This window comes from Myxocyprinus asiaticus, chromosome 46, assembly GCF_019703515.2.
Source record: "Myxocyprinus asiaticus isolate MX2 ecotype Aquarium Trade chromosome 46, UBuf_Myxa_2, whole genome shotgun sequence".
In the NCBI taxonomy this organism is placed as follows: Eukaryota; Metazoa; Chordata; class Actinopteri; order Cypriniformes; family Catostomidae; genus Myxocyprinus; species Myxocyprinus asiaticus.
The window spans coordinates 22,400,240-22,422,316 of NC_059389.1; the positions used below are offsets into that span (position 1 = coordinate 22,400,240).

Consider the following 22,077-nt stretch of genomic DNA (forward strand, 5'->3'; position numbering starts at 1 on the left):
TGGTTAGCTTGCACTGAATGCACTAGTGGTCAGCTTGGGCTGTATGCGCCGTAGGTCCCAGGAGCCCTTGTGTTCAGCTCACACTGTATGCACCAATGGTCCTTGTGTTTAGCTTCCTCAGGCTTGAAGGCATTGGGGCACTGGCCCGATCCATAATCCAGTGCTGGTTTCAGGTCTACAATGCTGTTTGCCCCTCCACCCTCCCACTTACTTTAATTCTTCATCACAAATGTACACCCCAAATATCATCTACTTCTGGTCTCCTAGCTCAAACATCTTTATATTCAAAGTATTCAAAAATAATAATTCAGATAATTAAAATGCATTTCATTATAGTGGCAGAGGAGTAAAGAATTGATAAGACAAAAAGTGGCTTTAGAAGGCAATATATTGTTTATTTCCATATTACTGAACATAAGCTAATCATTGGCCAACAGTTCACAGCAATCCATTTTGCAATTAAAATCATCAGTCAGTCCGAGATTTATTATAAGGGCTTTTCTAAGGACGCGTGAATGTACACCTGCATCAGATGGAAGCTTTTGGAGCGTCTCACTTTGGTTGTGACGTGTCATAAACATACTGTTTTTAGGTCGATTTTGTAAAGTTAAACGTAGAACTTAGAAAAACATGTCTTGAGATCCATGTGTTCGGATTTGCACTCCATCAAGTGTGTGAACGCAAGAACGCGTCCTCGTGTTGTGCTGTCTGCTGTTGGTGAGTGTGTTTGTTCTCTGTGTAAGCTGCGCGTTGCCTATACAGCTGGAGTTTCGCTTCTTCCCCCGGAGAAAACAGGTGCTACTTTATGCTTGAATTGCTTTGATGGTAGGAATATTCCTTATTACGGTACAGGGACATGATTAATTGTCTTAATTTTTTAACGCGTTATTTTTTTATTTAATTAATCTCACTGATGCGTTAAACATAATTTATATAGGGCTAAATTTAAATATTCTGACAGTGCAGCTGAAGTTGGCACTCCTTAACAGATTACTTTCATCAGGCTCCTAATGATTAAAATCATCTCTTGGAATATCTGATGGCAAATAAAGCCAGTTACTTTATATACGTTAGATGTAGGCTAACTAGGGTTTCTATAAAACAAACTGTGGCATTTCTGTGATGAAAAACAGTGGCCTAAACACATTTAAGAAACAATAAATACAAAATATCCAAATTGGGAAACTGCCATAGCAACAAAAACGTTGTAACAAAAATTAATTATATTCCCTCACTCCCCTAATATATTTAATAGGACTATATAAATAATATAATAATATTGAGTATGAACAGATTCTTTCAAAATACCATCGTCAATACATTAAACAAACAATAAATCTCAGCATTCAACATTTCCTACTTACATACTTAACATACCTGCGCCTATCCATTGTATTTGTGACTCATTTGAAGATAAAAGATTAATCATCTATTGCCACCTGATATTGTTACTGTAAACACAATTGTTGTAACATTTGTAGCTCTTGATAATCAAGGCTCTTGTGGTCTAACCTTTGTACTTGACCCATTTTCTTCCTTACCTCTTCTGGTAATTGCCGCTTATGTGACTTTACGTGACTTTCTTGTTAGTCATTTTGGTTAAAAAAAAAATGGTTCAGGAGATGCACAAGAGACCACAGCACCCTTTACCCTTGTATAAAAAGCAAAAGTAAAGGAGAATGTGGGCAACCTTGTTACTTAGCGTCACTGAAGACGTTATATTAGACATGCAAAGAACCTCAAAGCAGACTGTCTGAGCTCCTGCCTGCCAGCAGCCCTTTAGATCTACAGACCTTCAGCTCTACCATATGCACAAAACACACACCCTTTAGGCAAAAGTAGTATCTTAATGTCTTTATAATCATAAAATGCACTAAGTTAATGATAAGAGGGCACATACACATCAACACACAAACACAAATATGCAAGCACCAAGGCTTCTCCATTTAGAAACTGTTAATAATTACAACTGCTAGCAAGATATTTATATCACAAAGGAATCACCAACCCTTCATGACAGAGTGAGAATCATCACCACCAACCTGGTTTATTCAGCTGCGAGCCATTTCCTGTGTATGAGAAAATCTGAGAAGATGAGACTTCATTGGCATGATTAACAAGATACTGTATTACCAAAACAGAGACCGTACTGAACTTAAAGGTGCACTCAGTAACTTTTATCTTTGTGTCATCTTGTACTTAAACTGACACCTAGCGGCTTGGATGCAGCATCATTTAAAATCAATAGTTTTCAGTTTCAGATGCCATTGTAGAAATTCACTATTCACAGTCAGCCATGATTACTTTAATCAATGAGTGAAAGTGTGAAATAACAGGATGGTTACTGAGATTAAATGAGTAGTATTCGGCTGGTCATGTGATTCTAACATGGCAGCCCCCATGTGCGGACCCTCTCCATGTTGAATAAAACAGCTTTTATAAGGTTACTGATATGACTGGAGTCTTCATTTTAACGTGAGTGGTCATGATTTCCTACATATATTGCAAAATTACAATTCATGTATTTAGGAGTTAAACTTTTTTAATGAGAAAAAAATTACTGATTGCACCTTTAAGTTACCTAGCAGATATAGAGTAGCATGTGTTCCTTGTCACTGTGTAATGAACTACAACATAAATACTCTTATCAGCTTTTCTCGCATAGCTTTCTCCCATGGCCTGTTTGCAGAGCTGTGTGTATGTGTTTGTACTGGAGGAAAAGTCTAATAAAAAAGTGAAAGCTTTTGTTACAACCCACACTTTCCCATCTAAAGGGACATTTGGCATCTCCAGACCCACTGAACTGATGACAGAGATCAGAGCATGCTGGCTAAAGTGTTTATATGCTGGGAATATGCCCACTGTCACACTGTATCCAGTGCAGTGTGGTCTGCTGAATGGTCTATTTGAGTATCTAGGGGTTTTTGCAAGGTCACAAGATCAAGGATAAGACAAAACCATCTATTTTCTTTATATATGGAGATCTTTATGGAGAATTTGGCCAAAATAAGGTATCTTAGAAGGCAGCATAACAACATGAGGGTGACTTAATGATGACGAATTTGCATTGTTGGGTGAATTATCCCTTCTGTCACTTCAGCCCAACAGATAAAATAGTCCCCAAACAGGGACCACTATAGTGCAATCTCGGTGTGTATGTGTATGTGTGTGTGTAAATACATATAGCAGCTGACTGGCCTCGGTTAAAACAGCAGCAGAAATCTGATCTAATCCCAATACAGCCTGTCTCTGATGGTTTAACACTGCTAACTGAACATACACACACTTGACACTAGGTTTTTCATTTTACAATAATCCTTCCTCAACACCTTGTTAATCAGTTTGGAATCGAGATATTATATATAAAAAAGAAAAGAAAAAACAAGTTAGTCAAGCTCTTGAATCTACACACTAAAATATAGTGCAGATTGTTTATATTCTAACTTAATTCAATTTATAAAATTTATTATCAATTTATTACATTTATGAAAATTAGGGCTGTCAGAATTAACATGATAATGCATGCGATTAATTAAAAAGTTTAACACGTTCATTTTTCTTAATCGTGATTAATGCATTTACCGCTAATACAGCATAAACACTGGTGTGAATGGCGGAACCTTTGTAATGTGTCCACCCGGAGTCATTACACTGACGCACACACCACAAACAGACACACAACAGCGCCAGAGCCCTTTTACCAGCCTACAAGCTTAGCATAAAACAGCATAATGAGGTGGTCCCATAGACATTCTATGGCAGAACTGTTGTAACACACTAGTTGACTGTTACACTCTCTCCTATGATAGAGCCGTGGAGGTTGCTATCTCAGTAAATAAAAGAATCTCTGACAGCGCTTCCCTGTTAGTGACCAAATGATGGAGAAAGGAGCTCTTAGCGCTATTAGATTACAAGCCAAGATGGGACTTGTGATAAAAATCAAGTATTTATTCAGCCTATGTAAGGCACATTTTAACTACTACAGATGCGCACCAAATCTCAACTATCACCAAAACGCAGAATGACACGTGTTTGTTTGCAAGCGCTTTTCATGATGAGTTCAAAGTGGCGCTCGACAATGGCGTTGACGCTCTGACGCGAATCATGAACACAGCTTCATGATTGCTGTAACAAAGTGGATAGTCACAGTCTACCAGCAGATTAATATTGTGGAGGATGAGAGTTTAAGAGATTTAATGTCCACTGCAATGAATATGCAACCTATGTTTGAACTAGTTCTTTCAAATACTCAAACTCCCACTTGTGAAACGTTTAATGTTACTTGAATTAGTGCTATTTTAGAACATTTCTATCTTTATATTGTGGAAGGCTTTGTTTGGAAAATGTTAATAAAGCATTATATTGCTACATACTGTTTTGTTTTCTTTCATAAGATGGAAATAAATGAAAAGAAGTATATATAGTGTCAAATTTCAGCACTTTTAAAATCTGCGCTTAATCGCGATTAACGACAAAAAATTATACGATTAATCGCTATTAAAATTTTTAAGCGACCGACAGCACTAATAAAAATGCTTTATAAACAACATGATTGATCATAACATCATTGCTGTGAGTCACAAAAGCTTGTTATTAATATCATGCCAAAAAATAATAATAATAAATAAAAAAATTAGTTAAGGCCTTAAGGGCATATTTACCTGCTTAAAAACATCAAAGAATAAATGACTGAACGGTCAAATCAGCATTCAAGAATGTAAATAACTATTATCAAGTTGTATGTGAAAAAATCAACCTAGTCTCATAGAATGAATGTCAATATAACTACAGTTTTGCAAACTGACTTAATATGTGCCAAATTCTACGTTTCGTCGCAGTTTCCTGGTGAAATAAATACTAGAGGCGCTACAACAACTGTGCAATTTATTCACTTTCACAAAAATCACTACCACAATGGCTGATTATGACATTATAAACACATATTTTGTGCACTATTACTCACAAACTGCTTAGTTATCCTATCAAAACACTTTTACTATAACGCATCATTTGAAAAACGATACATTTTAATGCTTGTATTACAGACCCACCAACATTTACACTTAATCCAATGTAATTAGCTTCCAAGTAGCTCAACTCATAGAGTGTTGGGCTTTGGATTTGGAAGACAGCGGTTCGAGACCAGTCAAGCACTGAAGCTGACATGTGAGACAGATGACATGATTGCTTCATAAAATATTCTTCTTATTTCTCATTTTGTTTTTGGACACTATCGGTTAGGTTTAGGTGTTGGTTAAGGGTAAGGATGTATGTTTTGTATCTACCTATCATTTCATTTTACATCAGTATCGGTTAGGTTTAGACATTTGTTAAGGGTAAGGATGTCTGTTTTTTTTTTAAACTCTCATATAATTTTACATCAGTATTGGTTAGGTTTAGGTTAGGGAGGTTTGTTTTCCTCATTAAAACCTCTATCTGATATTCACCTAAAAAGCCTTGTCTGATTACAACAACATTTCACTCGCTTCTGGCACCCCCCGCTGGACATTTCACTGGGAAACTGCTGCCAAACGTGTTATAAGGCTTGTAATTTCATTTTGCAAAAATGTTGCCACAGTCACGTAATTATCATGAGATCAGGCTGGAAAAAATAAATGTTATGTTTATGTTTATGACCAGTGTTGGGTGTAATCTGATTAGAAAGTAATTAGCTACTGTAATAAAATTACTTTTAATCCCAAAACTAATGTAATGCATTACATTTAAAATTTAAATGTAAACTCAAGTATTACTTGGGTTACACATTTCTAAAATAGTATTATTAATGTAGAATATAAAACATGAATTATGTACATCTGTTTGAATTTTTGAAGAGCTGAAGGGCCCTAATAAGTCATTTTAAGAGAGAAAAGAAACGTTTTGTGCTGGGTGTATGACTTGCATGCGGCAATGAACAAGGAGAAAATATAGACATTATTTTGAATTCGTAGAGCAAAAAAACTAAAACTTTTCTGTGAAAATATTTCGGAAAGTAACTTAAAAGTAAAGTAATTAGTAGTGTGATTACTTTTCTGATAAAGTAATCAGTAAAGTAATTTGATTACAATTTTATAGACATAATTAGTTATTTGTAGTGCATTTATAGTGGAGTAACTTACTATACACTGTTTATGACATGTTTGCTCCCCACCACACCTCCCTCCCAAGATATGCTCACACTGCATGCATAAATCAAATTATCAGTGCAGTGGTGTTACATGGTACATGCTCAGTGACACATTTATTGCAATATTACATTTGCATTATGCTTTAGTTTTAGTATGTTGTAATATTAGGAGGTTTTCTTGAACTTCAATATATATTTAATAAAGGCTTCTTAGGCAAAACTGCCCTGCACTAATACTCACCCACATACTTTAACCCAGTTTATCTCTGCCCTGATCAAAATCATTCGTTTGGAATGCAATTGTAACTTAATCAGAACTTAATCTGTAACTTTGAGTGTGTGTAATTACATGCAGTTACTTCTCATTTATCAACTCCTACTCATAAAATGCAACCGGTCCGGTCTTTCCAACTCAACACAGATAAACTCACAATTAATTTCACTTTCACACACAACAATCAAACATCAAAAAGTTTCAAATATCTATCAAATCTATCTAAAGTCAGAGAGACGGCTAAAACAAACACTCATCTGCTGTCTGTGAGTAGCCCATCAGGTAAATAGGTCTCTGGATAAACATTCCTTTTCACAATGCATTGATATGAAATCTGACCACCCAAAAAGCCACAAGAGGTAGACTAACAAAAGACTTCATAAATGTGTTTGAAACACAGGATGTGACCAAACTAACAATTTGTAAAAGAGGTCTGTCTATTAATATGGGTTTGCACTGGCTGATATCCAGAGAGCAGTGGCAGATGGCCCATATAATGGTGATATTTATGATAGATTATGAGACAACAACAAAAAATCAGAAGTTAAACAAGCACTAATTTTCCTCAATATTTACCCAAAACTGATTTTAAACATTGAAGAAAAATAAATAAATAAAAATGTATTATCCGATGACAAAGCTGATGATATATTTTGATATTCATTTGAGAAACGAACAATTCAGTTAATTTGCCGTTGGCGCAATTATCTGCATCGGCCGAAACTGGCCAAAAGCCGCGGCCGATTAATCGGCTTGGCCGATATACCAGTCTAGTTTTTACATTTCACACCACAAACCAGTACTAATTTTGGATACGGGTAAATAAAATCTATAATTAAATAAGATATCAAGACATGTTACAAATATTTGAGTGATACTTTGCTTTATCTGTTTACATTAACCCAAACCCCCGATCAAATAATGTGTTTCAGGACTTACACACGAGCCAGAACAGAGGTTTGAAATGGTTGGAAAAATTAACCTTGAGGTTACAGAAGAGCGGAAGGTCGTCTAACTCACCCATCATCATTCTCCAAGCACTTATTCACAACCAAGAATCATTCTACAGCTTGGAAAACATCTCTATTACATATGTGGTAAGTCCACGTAGAAAGCAAAGGTCTCCCATGCATTAAACCATATTCGGTTAAAAATTACAACAAAATCCAGAGAAGTGAGAGAAGAAAATCTTAATATCCTGTGCTCAAACAGAAACAACTGTAATTCATTTCGACTTACTGAAAGAAAAGCTGAAAATAATAATTCTACACTATCAGGACGGACCGCATATGAAAACAAAGCGGCATAGATCACGCAGTTATCCGGCAAGCGATGCCCACAACAAAAGCGCGAACAATTATAACAAACGTGAAAACAACGCACACTTCAGTCAAAATCATATTATCACAGCCTGTGTGTGAGAACCCACCTTAAAACAGAATCAAAAGCGTATTTTCCATGTATCTAGTGAAGTCGTAAATCCATTGCGTTTCCTCCGGCGGTAGCGCAGCAGTCGAGTGCGCTGAATGAGCCGCAGTGGAGTGAGTGAAGGCGGCGCTTGGAGACTCGCAGCAGCACCTGCTCCCCTGATCCGCCCCCAGAGGCCGAGCCACAGTCAAGGGTGACGGACCTCCTACATACTGTGGTCTGGAATGGTGGAGGTCAGGTCACACTGTGAAATGTCTTACAACCCCAATTCCGAAAAAGTTGGGACAGTATGAAAAATGCTAAAAAATAATAATAATAAAAAAATAAAATAAAAAAAGAGGAGTGATTTGTAAATTATATTCACCCTTTGCTATATTGAAAGTATTACAACTACACATTATATGATGTTTTACCTTGTGAATTACATTGTTTATTGAAAATGTACAGTAATTTCAAATCAGATGATTGCAACACGCTCCCAAAAAGCTGAGACGGGCAATTTAAGACTAATTACAATTTGACAAGTTGAAATAACAAGGGGACGTGAAACAAGAGATGTTAAACAGGTGAGGCAATCGTGTCATAGTATATAAGGACCCTCCAAAAACAGACTAGTCCTTCAAGAGCAAGGATCATTTAAGACTTGTCAATTTGCCAACAGATGCTTCAGCAAATAATCCAGCACTTTGAAAACAATGTTCCCCAAAGACAAATTGGATGGATTTGGGGCATTTTACCCTCTACAGTGCACAATATAGTTAAAAGATTCAATGAATCTGGTCAAATCTCGGTGCGTAAAGGGCAAGACGAAAACCACTTCTGAATGCGTGTGATCTCTGATCCCTCAGACATCACCGTCCTAAAAAAACATCATACATGAATGGATATCATGAACATGGGCTTGAGATTACTTTAGTAAACCTTTGTTTGTCAACACCATTCGTCGCTGCATCCACAGATGCAAGTTAAGACTTTACTATGAAAAGCAGAAGCCATACATCAACACTGTTCAAAAATGCTGCCAACTTCTCTGGGCTCGGTCTCATCTAAGACGGAAGGTAGAACAGTGGAACAGTGTTTTTTGGTCTGAAGAGTCCACATTTCAAATAGTTTTTTAAAAATACAGCCGTCGTTTTCATCAGGCCAAAGAGGAAAAGGACCATCCAAGCTGTTATCAGTGTCAGGTTCAAAAGCCAGTGTCTGTATGGACCAGGGGTATGTCAGTGCCCATGGCATGTGTTACTCGCACATCTGTGAGAACACCATTAATGCAGATAGATATGTAAAAATGTTGGAGCAGCATATACTGCCATCCAACACTGTCTTTTCCAGGGACGTCCCAGAATTTCCAGCAGGACACCTTTAACTACATACTGCCTGGATTACAAGTGCATGGCTGTGTGAGCAGAGAGTGTGGGTGCTAGATTGGCCTTCCTGTAGTCCTGACCATCTCCAATTGAGAATGTGTGGTGCATTATGAAACGCACAATACAGCAACGAAGACCCCGTACAATTGTACAGTTGAAGACCTGCATAATGGATGATTGGGGGAAAATTCCATTTTTGAAACTAAACAAACTTGTGTCTTCAGTGCCTAAATGCTTAATAAGTGTTATTAGAATGGTGATGTTTCACAGTGGTAAACACTCGACTGTCCCAACTTTTTTTGGAGCATTTTGCAAAAAACTATGAAATTCACAAGGAACAGCATCATATAATGTGTAGTTGTAGTGCTTTCAATATAGCAAAGGGTGAATATAATTTACAAATAACTCCTTTTTGTTTTTATTTGCATTTTTCATACTGTCCCAACTTTTCAGAATTGGGGTTATACTTAATATCTTGCGTGCTCATTTTGAAGAAATGCTTATCGTAAATGTTGATGTGTGTGTAAATGTTCTATATATAGACTATATCCTTCTTTCTTGAACATCAATACAGTGTTCGGTATGTCAAGTAATTTTTATTTGTATAGCGCCTTTCACAACGTACATCGTTTCAAAGCAGCTTTACAGAAAATCATGCATTAACAGAAAATGAAGCTGTAATATCTATAATGTCTTAAGAGTCATCATTGTCTCAGAATTTTTGTCATGTGTGAGAGAAACATGACAAAGATTTTTTTTAAATCATACTTTAACCCAATATTTGTATTACTGCATTATAATAATAACATTTCTGTTTATTTATCATTTTTATTTTGTATATTTTTTATATTATATATATTTTTCTAATAAATATATTTTTATTTTTAATATAATAAGAATAATAACAATTTTATATAATTGTATTGCTGTTTTATTCTATTACCAACTGTAATATATTATATAAATTATCAAATTAATTATATTTACATTTATGCATTTAGCATAACGTGCATTTAACATAAAAGCATTTAGCATAATGTGACTTCCAGTGCAACATTTTTTTTTTTAAATAAATAGCTACGGTAAAACACTGACACACACACACACACATATTGGTGCAGCTATCCTTATGAGGACTCTCCATAGGCATAATGATTTTTATACTGTACGAACTATAGATTCTATCCCCTAACCCAACCTACCCCTAAACCTAACCCTCACAAAAAACTTTCTGCATTTTTACATAAAAAAACAAAACCAAAAAAACATAGTTTAGTATGTTTTTTTAAGCGATTTGAATTATGGGGACACTAGAAATGTCTTCATAAACCACATTTATAGCATAATACACTTGTAGTTACCAGTTTGTAACCTAAAACAATTTCCTTGTAAACCACCCAAACCTGCACACACACACACACACCACACATCATAATTTTGCATCAACAAGCCAACATTTAGCAAGCAAAAGCCCACCTGCATAGATTGCCACAATCTGTATGTAAAAAAAAAAAAAAAAAAAAGCACATAGAGGATAGTGGACTATGTCCCTGTTTAGAGCTAGTTTACAAGATTTAAGGCAACACTTTACATTATTGTTTCCTTTTGGGTTTATAAGGGGAACAGTAATGAGTATTAAGTAATTTACAAATGCATTATAAATCATTAATATGTGGTTAATATGTAAAACAATATGAATAAAGAGGGTGAATTTCATGCAATGCTTGGCAAATAGTGAGCCTTTTAACTTAACACTTATTTATTTTTATATTAATCAAAAACACAAAATGCCATAACTCTTTATGATTTATGTCACAACAGCAAAAATAGATTATTTAGTAAGATTAACAAGAGTTATTATGCCATTTTGCTCCAGTCCGCTTTGTGTTTATATTAATTAATATCTTGACTCACTTGACGTCAAGTTCTTGTCAAAATAAGAATTTTACATAGTCATGGTTGCCTAAAATCCTCTGCAAAAACACATCATGTATCATATAATAAAGCCTGATGACCATTAAACCATACTGAACTATATGTTCATAGTTTTCTAATGTCAGCAACTCCTTAATAAATGCTTCGTATGTGTCCACTTTACATTAAGGTACATTTTCATAGGTTACTAATGTTGAATAAGTGTTATTAAGCATTTATGCCGTAATATATTAGGTCAAATGGCTCACAAATTGGCAAGTATTGCATGAAAGTCATTTTTATTCATGTTATTATAACCACATATCAATGATTTATAATCAGTGTTGGGCTTAAATGGAATACAAATTAATTCATTATTGTAATCTAAATACTTTTAGACACAAAAATGAGTGTAACACATTACATTTTAAATTATTGTAATCAGATTACAGTTACTGACAATGAAAGTAATTACATTTAAGTACATTACTTGGGTTATAAATATTTCTAAAAAAAAAGTGTTATTTATGTGTAATACAATTAAAATGTGAATTCATATGTTCATTGGGTGCGTTGTTCTGATGTTCTAAAGGGTTTGTTAGTATGAACAAGGAGAAAATTGACATTCTAATTTTAGAGAAGTAGCATTTAGTAACTTACCCAACACTGTTTATAATGCATTTGTATATTACTTATTAGTCATGAATGAACCCCTTTATAAACCCTTAACAAAGGAAATATTAAAGTAAAGTGTTACTAGATTTACAACCACAATATTTGTGGGTAACCAGTGACAAAAATCACATGCAAAGTATTATATGCTCAACACATTTGAAGTGTTTTAAGTAAATAGTAAATCTACTTTTCCCTGTGAAATTACGATATAGAAAATATTCAATATTTGCTTGATTTGTGATTTATGGCTCTTGAACAGTAGGATCAGCTATGAAAAAAAGAAGAACAAGCACACTCTAATAATGCAGAGTTGTTGATGCAAAAAATGAAGGAAAAAATATGAAAAAATGAAAGATCATGTCTCTCTAGCTATTTTCTCTCTCTTGGACGATACGATGCAATAAACTGTTGTTTTATATACATTCTGATGCCAAAATTGTTTTGTTTTTTCAATGGATTGAGCCTTCATTTTCCCCTCCATTTGTATCTTAAGAGTATCTCCTTCAGTGACCCAGATCATAAAGCCAGAAATAAAAGATTAGGAGAAGTTTAAAACCTGCCGTTTCTCTGACTGATTCAAATTTAATGTGCACATACTCACACAATATACCTGCAGAGCAATCTGCATTAGTATGCGTGTGTCTGCATCTGTCTATTGAGTGATCAAATGACAAACCACAGTGCTAATAGTGAAAGAGTAGGATGCATTTATGTGTGTGTGGTATAAATGATGCCTGCACCCTAATCTGTGTCTGTTTGTGTCTTTGTGCATGTGTGTGTGTGCATGTCGGTTAACTGATTGCCGAAGCACCTGCAGCTGTGAAACACACACACACACACACACACACACACACACACACACACACACACACACACACAAACGATGAAAAGAAGGATGTTCTCCTGGTGCTTTTAAGAGTGTATGTGGACCTGTAGGTGTGTGTGTGTGTGCGCTTGTGGAACTGACATGATTTATCTCTACTCGGCAGGAACACAATCTCCCAGCATCCCATAATACATTTATGCACCTCACGGCTTTGACCTTGCTGCTCACCAAAAAGCTCAGATCACACACATACTCACATACAAACACACACGCATGCACGCACAAGCACACACAAAGAGAGACAGACACACACACACACACACACACACACACACACACCATGTTGAATGTATCCACAAGTCTTCTGAAGCCATAAAAATGTGTTGTTTGAGGAAAGACCAACCGTTACATGCCAAGTTTGAACATTCGCAGTCACAAATGAGATTTGAAAGTTACTGCAGAGGGGAAGATTTTCCTGAACGTATCGCGGCAGTCCCGAGGTGAAATGTCCACTGTGTGGTGCTAAAAGCGAGTTAAATGTTCTCCCAAACAAATGAGGTTCTTAAAGGGATAGTACACCACCAAAAAATTCTCTCATCATTTACTATTTGTGTATGATTTCTTTCAACTGCAGATCACAAACAAAGATTTTTAGAAGAGTATTTCAGCTCTGTAGGTCCATACAATGCAAATGAATGGAGGCCAGAATTTTGAAGGTCCAAAAAGCACGCAAAGGCAGCATAAAAGTAATCCATACGACTCCAGTGGTTAAATCCATGGCTTCAGAAGCGATATGATAGGTGTGGGTGAGAAACATATAAGTCCATATTTAAGTCCTTTTTTACTATCAATCTCCACTTTCACTTTCATTTTCACATTCTTCTTTTGTTTTGGCGATTCATATTCTTTGGACATATCACCACCTACTGGGCAGGAAGGAGAATTTATAGTTAAAAAAAAAAAGACTTAAATATTGATTTGTTTTTCACCCACACCTATCATATCGCTTCTGAAGACATGGATTTAACCATTGGAATTGCATGGATTACTTTTATGCTGCCTTTATATGCTTTTAGGACCTTCAAATTTCTGTCAAGTGATTGTTGTTTTAGTTCTTCTAGTGTCAATTTCTCCAGGAAACTCTGTGTTATGTACAACGAGGCACATTCAAATATTTTTTTAAAACTGTATAGGGTAACGTGATTCTATAAAACCAGGTTGCGATACTGACTTAAATTTCAGTCTATTCCTCAGAAAGTTAAATTCATGACTCAAAAATGTTATTTTTTATTTTTTATTTATTAGCTACAGCTTTTGTGTACCTCTTGTTCAGATTTTTACATTGTCTCTCTATCAGTCTGCACAGACACTCAGTGAAAGTCTGTGTTAATGTTGTAGTTAAAGGTTCCTTGTCACAGCTATCGTTTAAGGTTTTCAACATTTTACAGTTAGCGGTGTGACTATCTGACGCATCTGCATGAGTGTGTACTTTATTAAGACTCTCTCAGCTGTCTGAAACACTATAGTGTGTTTAAACATGTTGACAAATGATGTGTCCCACTGAGCAAATAAACTTCTCTTGATATGTCTTTTCCCAGTCACCCATCCATCCATCCATCCATCCATCCATCTATCTATCTATCCTAATTTTCCAAGAATAATCACATAAATCCCCAATAAGTATTTTCATTAACACTAAATCACCACTCTAGGGCCCTTTAATGTCATTAAAGCTGATGAGCAATATCTTCAGCACTTTGATCATCCATTTCAACAAGATCATCTAGTTTCATGACAATGTCTTTCTTGCTGTTCATTATCTGAAATCTTACATTGAAAATCAGTGCACTTATTTTGCTGGCTACATCAAGAATATGTCTGATTTTGTGAACGCACTCAACAATCAACAATGTTTTTGCTCATGTCATGTCTGAATGGAGATTTCTCCCCATTTCTGATTAGTTCCTCACAATGGGTTTCTTGCTCAAAGATATAAGCAAGCTTGGGGCGATTTGCTTCTTTGTGAGCTGCACAAAAGCTGTGTAGTTGTCTGGTCATTATCAGACTTGCTGTTAACATTAATGACCCATTTTCCTTTGTTTTTATATAAAAATGTTGTTTGGTCAAAAATGCAGACCCAACTTTAATAAGAGGACTCTGCAATACTCTCTCTCCATTGCATTTATATCTTTTTTTCTAAATCATCCTTCTTTTTTATCATCTGCTTTTCCCTCTTCAGATTGTCTCATCCATTCTGGGCAAATAAACAGCAGTGTCTTCCTCCCATTTCCTGTTCTCTGTCTTCTCTTCCTTTTCTGAGCCCTCCACTCTCCTCCTCTCCCTTGTTGAGTAATTATTGAAAAAGTAGCATTTGTCTGACATGGTCGCTGTGGCAACGACGGTCAGGAACACGGTCGCGAGCCCATTCATGGGGGGGGGGATAATAGCAGGATATCAGAAAATCCACTGTAACCTGAAAGCACATCTGTTTCACTCTCTCTCTCTCTCTTACAATTGACTTCTAATGTTTTTGTACTTAGCTAATGGCATTTTCTATACCCTAACTTCACCCCTGAACGTAACCGTCACAGAAACTTTTCAGCATTTTTACGTGTTCTTAGTTTTTAGGCTGATCTTCAGAACGTGGGGACCAGAACACACACATTTACATAAATACACAAAGACAGAGAGCTGCAGAAAACACATTTATTATTTATGATTAACTCACATTCTTCATTAAATGACTTGTGATATCATAGTCTGGTATGCTTTCAGCATATGAATGAATCTAAACAACCTTCACAGCAAAAATGGTTTGAAAATAAGAAATAAAATTATAATTTTTGTTAGGTTTATATTTACACTAAAAGAAGTGAAAAAGAAAACATTGTAGAAGACAAAATACACTCGTAATCCAGATACTTTTGCTTTGTTTACTGTAATCTCTGTTGCAGTTTTGCTTTTCAAGTACATATATTTTATTTTAAATATATTTTGCTAATATACTATATAAAGATTGAGAATGGGATATTTTGTAGGGATAAACCAAGTCTGACTACTGCAATGAGTCTTTACTGTAATGTAAGTAGGTAAGTAGTACACTCAAAGTAAGAAAACAAAAAACAAAAACAGGATTGGTCCTTTTTATGAGCAGTTTCATTACATCTAAAAGTGACTACAGCAAAGTGCTACAATTTGAATCATTTATAGTGATTTATTATTTATTTATTGCTGTGAAACTGTTGTTGGTGCAGGTTTTCATGATCCAAATGAAGCATTGTCAGAAAAAGATGAAATTGCATGCCAGAATATACAGTATGTGTATGTGTGGTTAGTAGTGGTGATAGTGACATTAGTAGTAGAGCATTGAGTGGTAGAACAATTTAGGTCTTACCAATGGCATGTTAAAATTGTGCCATCAAGCGAGGCATTTAACCTCAGATTGCTCCAAGGCAAGGCAGACAGTTGTCTGGATGAAGAGTGGCTGTTTGTACCATCATGTCTGCATAGCCTCTGGTAAAATAACCTCTTTGTGACTTTTATACTGCGATATCTACAGTATGTAAAGCAAGAGGCGTTAAGTCAGAGTCTAAAAGAAAGGTGTTATCTTTACATCAATAAAATGTATGTAGAACTAAGCATGTAATATTACAAACTACAAATCAACCATGAAATAGAAACTTTGGGCTATTTCAGCAGCTTCCTTGTTGTGATCAATACAGAAACCTGATATATGGCCATAAATGAATATACATTCACTGAGCACTTTATTAGGAACACTATGATCCTAATAAAGTGCCCAACGTGGTCTTTTGCTGTTATAGCACATCCGCCTTAAGGTTTGATGTGTTGTGCATTCTGAGATGCTATTCTGCTCTCTGCAATTGTACAGAGTGGTCATCAGAGTTACCGTAGCTTTCTGTCACCTCGAATCAGTCTGGCCATTCTCCGTTGACCTCTTTCATCAACCAGGCATTTCTGTCCGCAGAACTGCTGCTCACTGGATATTTTTGACACCATTCTGAGTAAATTCTAGAGACTATAGTACGTGAAAATCCCAGTAGATCAGCAGTTAAAGAAATACTCAAACCAGCCCATCTGGCACCAACAATCATGCCACGGTCCAAATCACTGAGGTCACATTTTTACCCCATTTTGATGGTTGATGTGAACATTAATTGAAGCTCCTGACCCATATCTGAATGATTTTATGCATCGCACTGCTGCCACATGATTGGCTGATTAGAAAATCACACAAATAAGTATGTGTACATGTGTTCCAAATAAAGTGCTCAGTGAATGTATATGAACATATGTATATTTCATTTATGTGTTTGACATATATTGCAATATATCAGATTTGTAATAATGTGTCTATTTAGATCTAAAAAAAAAACTACATTCATAAGTATTAATATTGTGCAATATCACAAGAGAGAGAGAGAGCGAGAGAAATGTTCTACTGAATATCTGCCTATGGCCGCATTCTTATGGCTGCATCACAGCTGTGCTGATATTCAGTACAAAAGCACAATTGCGAGTATGATATTGTTTGTATACAACAGTTTAATAAACAAAAAGTTAATACTGAGTAACTTACTTTTCAGAAAACACAGCAACTCACTGTAGTTTGAGTATTTTTTTTCTCCACAGCAGACTGGCTGAAATGCCGCAAACACAGACAAGCAGAGTAATACAAACAGTGAAGCGTCCTAGTTCTGTTATACTGAATATCAGCATTCTAGCAATGCTGCTTGTTCAATCAAATTAGAGGACTGGAACTTACTGTTTTATTTAGGATATTTATTTAGGTGCAACGCGGTGGTTTGCATTTATAGTTCTGCGTTGGTGTGTCTGCGTTGTTATGTGAGTATATAGCCAAGTAGCAGTAAATAGAGAACTTCATTTCTAAACATTTCATAAATAAATGTCATAAATAATCAAAGGCAATGTAATTCGTGGATTAAAAAGTATTTATCAAATTAATGTAGCATTACAAATGAGTTCATCAATGTATGTGAAAATTTAGTACATATTTTTTATCATATAGGAGATTTAGGTTCATATTATTTGTTATACAAGTTGTCTTCCATGCAGAGAGAAAATAAATGAGGCATATACAGTACCGTATGTTTGCTCTTGAGTCACTTGAAAAATAATACATAAATATTCTGGCATACTTTTGACGCTCCGTGCTAAAAATAAATCATCAAATTAATTCATAATTTCTTGCTTGACCAACACAAAATGAGTGTCGTTTAAAATCTTAAAAGCTGGAATTTCCAGTGCATATAACCAAATTTTAACAGGTGCAGACAAAATAGAAGTGTTCTGTTTACATAATTTGTAAAATATTATTTATTGTACCATACTGTCAAACACATGGTCAAACTATTGTACAGATTGGAAAGTTCTTAATTAGAATACAACAAATATTCAGTCACTCATACCAAATACATCGAGTAAAAGCCTAAAGGAAAAAAAAGCTGTTTTCATAATTCTAAACAGGTGTCTTTTTGTCACATTTTTGCTTGTAAGTTCATTAAACATAAACTGAAAATAAAAACAGCAGATGCTCCCGATTAAAAACAAAATGCTCCCGTGTCCAAATACAATGTGATGTGATGCATAGATCTTAAAATAATCTTGGAGAAAATGTGACACTACCTAAGATATGTTTTTGTCATCCTAATGGATGGCCTCTGGTTACAAAGCAGACCAATCACAGCTGTTGTGGTCTGGTCTGCGTCGACACAACACGTTGTTACATTTTCGGAGAGGTGCCCGTCAGGCTACAGCGTAGGTTTGACGCAGAAGTATAAATCGGCCTTAAGGCAGCACTCTAACCGAGACTCAACTAACATCTGCTGCTGATTCCAATAGAGTTTGCCATTAGCATGTTGCTAACGGGAAAACTATTCTCTAATTAGCACAATACACACAAATATTGGGTGAAATATTCCATTGGAGTTAGATGGAACCATTTATCATCAATACTTTTCAGTATTAGATAAAACAACATAATAATCAGCATTTCACAGCCATGCTGATATTCGGTACAACAGCACAACAACATGAGTTTGCCACTAGCATGTTGCTAATGGGAAAATGATACTCTAATTAGCACAAACAATACATAGCGCATACAAATATTTGGCCAAATTGTTCATTGGAATTAAATGGAACCATTTATCATCAATAATTTTCAGTATTAGCCTATATAAAACACCATTTTAATCAGTACTGCTCTTTAAAGCTAAAGAGTGTCATTTTACAGCACTAGCATCACCAACTGCAATAAAATAATCACTGGCTAAATTCGTAATTGCAAACTATCTTGCAACTCTTTCTTTTTCTACCTTATACTTATGAATAGGGCAGAAATAGTAAAAGTAGTATAGTAGTATGCAGTTCAGAATTTACTGTTTTTAAATAAATTCAGAAAAGGGAGCTCCTAGGTAGGAAGCTCAGCTCACTAGGTTGGAACAGATCTTATATCTCTATTTCTCTGCCTTTCTCTTTAATGGGTTTGTTGAGGCATGAAATGTGTGGCGAGTGAAAGTAACCTCACACTTCCTTTACTGTCACGTCCTATTACAGGGCAACACTGAGTCTTCACCTCGTAAATAAAACAATCAATGAGTCTGAAACATGAGTCACTTGAATAGAAAGGAAAGGACTCGAACCTTGTCTAATCCTATTTCAGCATGCATTTCTGTAAAATACTGTGGACTAGATATGGGTTACAGACAATTTCCAACTAGCTGGTTAGTTAGGTAGTTAGTACCTTTTAAAGAGGTACTTAATTCGTGTCCTCTGTTAATTTGACTTAACTATGCTTATAAGACATCTATTTGTACAAGATTACTGACTGATTGACTAAAATATTTAATTTAATTGTTTAAAATATTTAATTGCAATAAATCACATATTTTTTCATAATAAACGCATTAACACATTCAGTTCCAATAAAACTAAAAAATAGGCCTTTGTGTAATTTGTGACACACATTACTTAAATTTATGCAACAGCGTCCTTTTTTGTCTCACTCACAGTTGCATGCATGTTGTCACAAGAACTTGCATTGTTTTTAGCGCTCTTTTTTTTTAATTCTCTAGTTAAAAAAAAACAAACAATGCAGGTTTGGAACAATGTAAGGTCAGTTATGACAGGATTTACATTTGTATGTGAACTATGTTCATAACCAATGTAATTTTATTTATACTTTTCAAAAATGTATTTCCATTCCAGCATTTATAAACATTTATTTTTTCAAATTCAGTTTATTATTGAAGACAGAGAAAGAGAAACAGTAAACACCAAAAAAGTTTGGACGGGAAAGGATATTGTGCAGTTTTTACCAAGTTCAGCCAAAAAGTTGCCTCAGGAAATTTGCAAGATCCCCAGAATAATATAACAGTATTTAAAGGCATGTCTTGCCACGGTCAAGCACATGAGTAATCCTTGTAAAAGAGAGTACACAACTTTGCCTTGCATACAAGGTCAGAAAAGAAGGAGCCTCTGCTCTCAAAAAACAATTCAAATCCAAAACTCAAGTTTGACAAACAACATTAAAGTGAAGATCAGAAGTACTGAAGCAATATCCTCTGGATGGACAAGCCAAAGTTTTTGTTCATGTAAGAAATCAAACTTGATGTTTGGCAAAACCCAAGAAATGCCTTTGGTAAAAACACCCTCACATCAACTTTTGTTGCTAAGGGTTGCTTTTTGCCTCAGGGCCTGGAAAACTTGCAATCATAGAGTTAACCATGAAGTACACATTGTACCAGAGAGTACTTGAGGAGAAGGTTGTCTGTCAAAAAACTAAAGCTAAACTATAAGTAACCTTAAAACAAGAAAATGACCCCCAACACTCTAGAAAATCCACAAGGGAGTATCTCAAAAGAACAAAATGGGGAGTTATAAAACGGCGAAGTCGGCTCTGAAAATGAACCCAGTAGAAAACATGTGAAGGATTTTGAAGTGGGCAATGCATGATAACCTGCCCTTAAAAAAACAAATCAACTGTGTTGTAAAAAGTAATTAGCAAAATGTTTACCAAGGTCATCTAGAAGACAGAAGAAAAACATTTAAGAAGTGATTTCTTCCAAAAAGAGCAACACAAGCTTAAAGTTACAGGAATATTTGTTTTTTTTCCCCCCACAGCATACTTACATTTCTAAATTTATTTGCTTATTAGATAAATATATTTCATTAATTATAAGTATATACGGAATTTAAAAAAATGTGTCTGTTTGGTTGTTAGGGCATCGCTAGGTGGTTTCTACACTTGCCTTACTGTCAAACAACCCCAATCTCTATGATTTTCTGGTGCAGAGATATTGTGTTCTGGGGTGTTGCTAGGGTGTTGCTAGGGTGTTGCTAGGTGGTTTCTAGGGTGGTTTCTAGGGGTCACTAAACTTGTGACAAGAGCTCACCCCCATGTCTCTACAATGTTCTGGTGCCGAGTTATTGTGTTCTAGATGGTTGCTAGGGCGTTGCTAGGTGGTTACTAGGGCATTTCTAGGTGGATTCTAGGATTTTACGAAACTTGCCTTACTGCACCAAGTGAAAAGAGGCCACCTTCACATATCTTTGTTGTTCTGGTGCTGAGATATGGTGTTCTGGGTCAGGTTACACAACAAAGTTTTGGCAGAAGAAGAAGAGGTTTAGGGATTTTGGAAAATCCCAAAACGAAGGTCAGAGCAATAGTATTGTATTCACAGCCTTTGCTCAGTACTTTGTTGAAGCACCTTTGGCACAAATTACAGCCTCAAGTCTATTTGAGTATGATGCTACAAGCTTGGCACACCTATTTTTGGGCAGTTTCTCCCATTCTTCTTTGCAGGACCTCGCAAGCTCCATCAGGTTTGATGGGGAGCGTCGGTGCACAGCCATTTTCAGATCTCTCCAGAGATGTTCAATCGGGTTCAAGTCTGGGCTCTGGCTGGGCCACTCAAGGACATTCACAGAGTTGTCCCGGAGCCACTCCTTTCTAATCTTGGCTGTGTGCTTAGGATCGTTGTCCTGTTGGAAGTTGAACCTTCGCCCCAGTCTGAGGTCCAGAGTGCTCTGGAGCAGGTTTTCATCAAGGATGTCTCTGTACATTGCTGCACTCATCTTTCCCTCGATCCTGACTAGTCTCCCAGTTCCTGCCGCTGAAAAACATCCCGACAGCATGATGCTGCCACCACCATGCTTTGCTGTAGGGATGGTATTGGCCAGGTGATGAGCGGTGCCTGGTTTCCTCCAGACATGACGCTTGCCATTCAGGTCAAAGAGTTCAATCTTTGTTTCTCATGGTTTGAGAGTCCTTCAGGTGCCTTTTGGCAAACTCCAGGTGGGCTGTCATGTGCCTTTTACTGAGGAGTGGCTTCCGTCTGGCCACTCTACCATACAGGCCTGATTGGTGGAGTGCTGCAGAGATGGTTGTTCTTCTGGAAGGTTCTCCCTCCACAGAGAAATG

At 36.0% G+C, this 22,077-nt stretch overlaps 1 protein-coding gene across 5 annotated transcripts in view; it reads right to left on the bottom strand.

Moving 5' to 3' along the window:
- The window catches only part of LOC127435563 (genetic suppressor element 1-like), a 66,991-nt gene extending 59,048 nt beyond the window's left edge, over positions 1–7,943 (bottom strand). Inside the window, exons 1-2 of one of the 5 annotated variants that reach the window (XM_051689104.1) lie at positions 7,831–7,934; positions 2,043–2,069 (exon numbers count right to left, since the gene is read on the bottom strand). The gene's annotated coding sequence lies outside the window, so the exon portion shown is untranslated. Of the gene's footprint in view, positions 1–2,042; positions 2,086–7,830 lie in introns of all 5 variants that reach the window. The other 4 variants (XM_051689107.1, XM_051689106.1, XM_051689102.1 and 1 more) reach the window with 4 other exon arrangements.
- Positions 7,944–22,077: the final 14,134 nt, after the last annotated feature.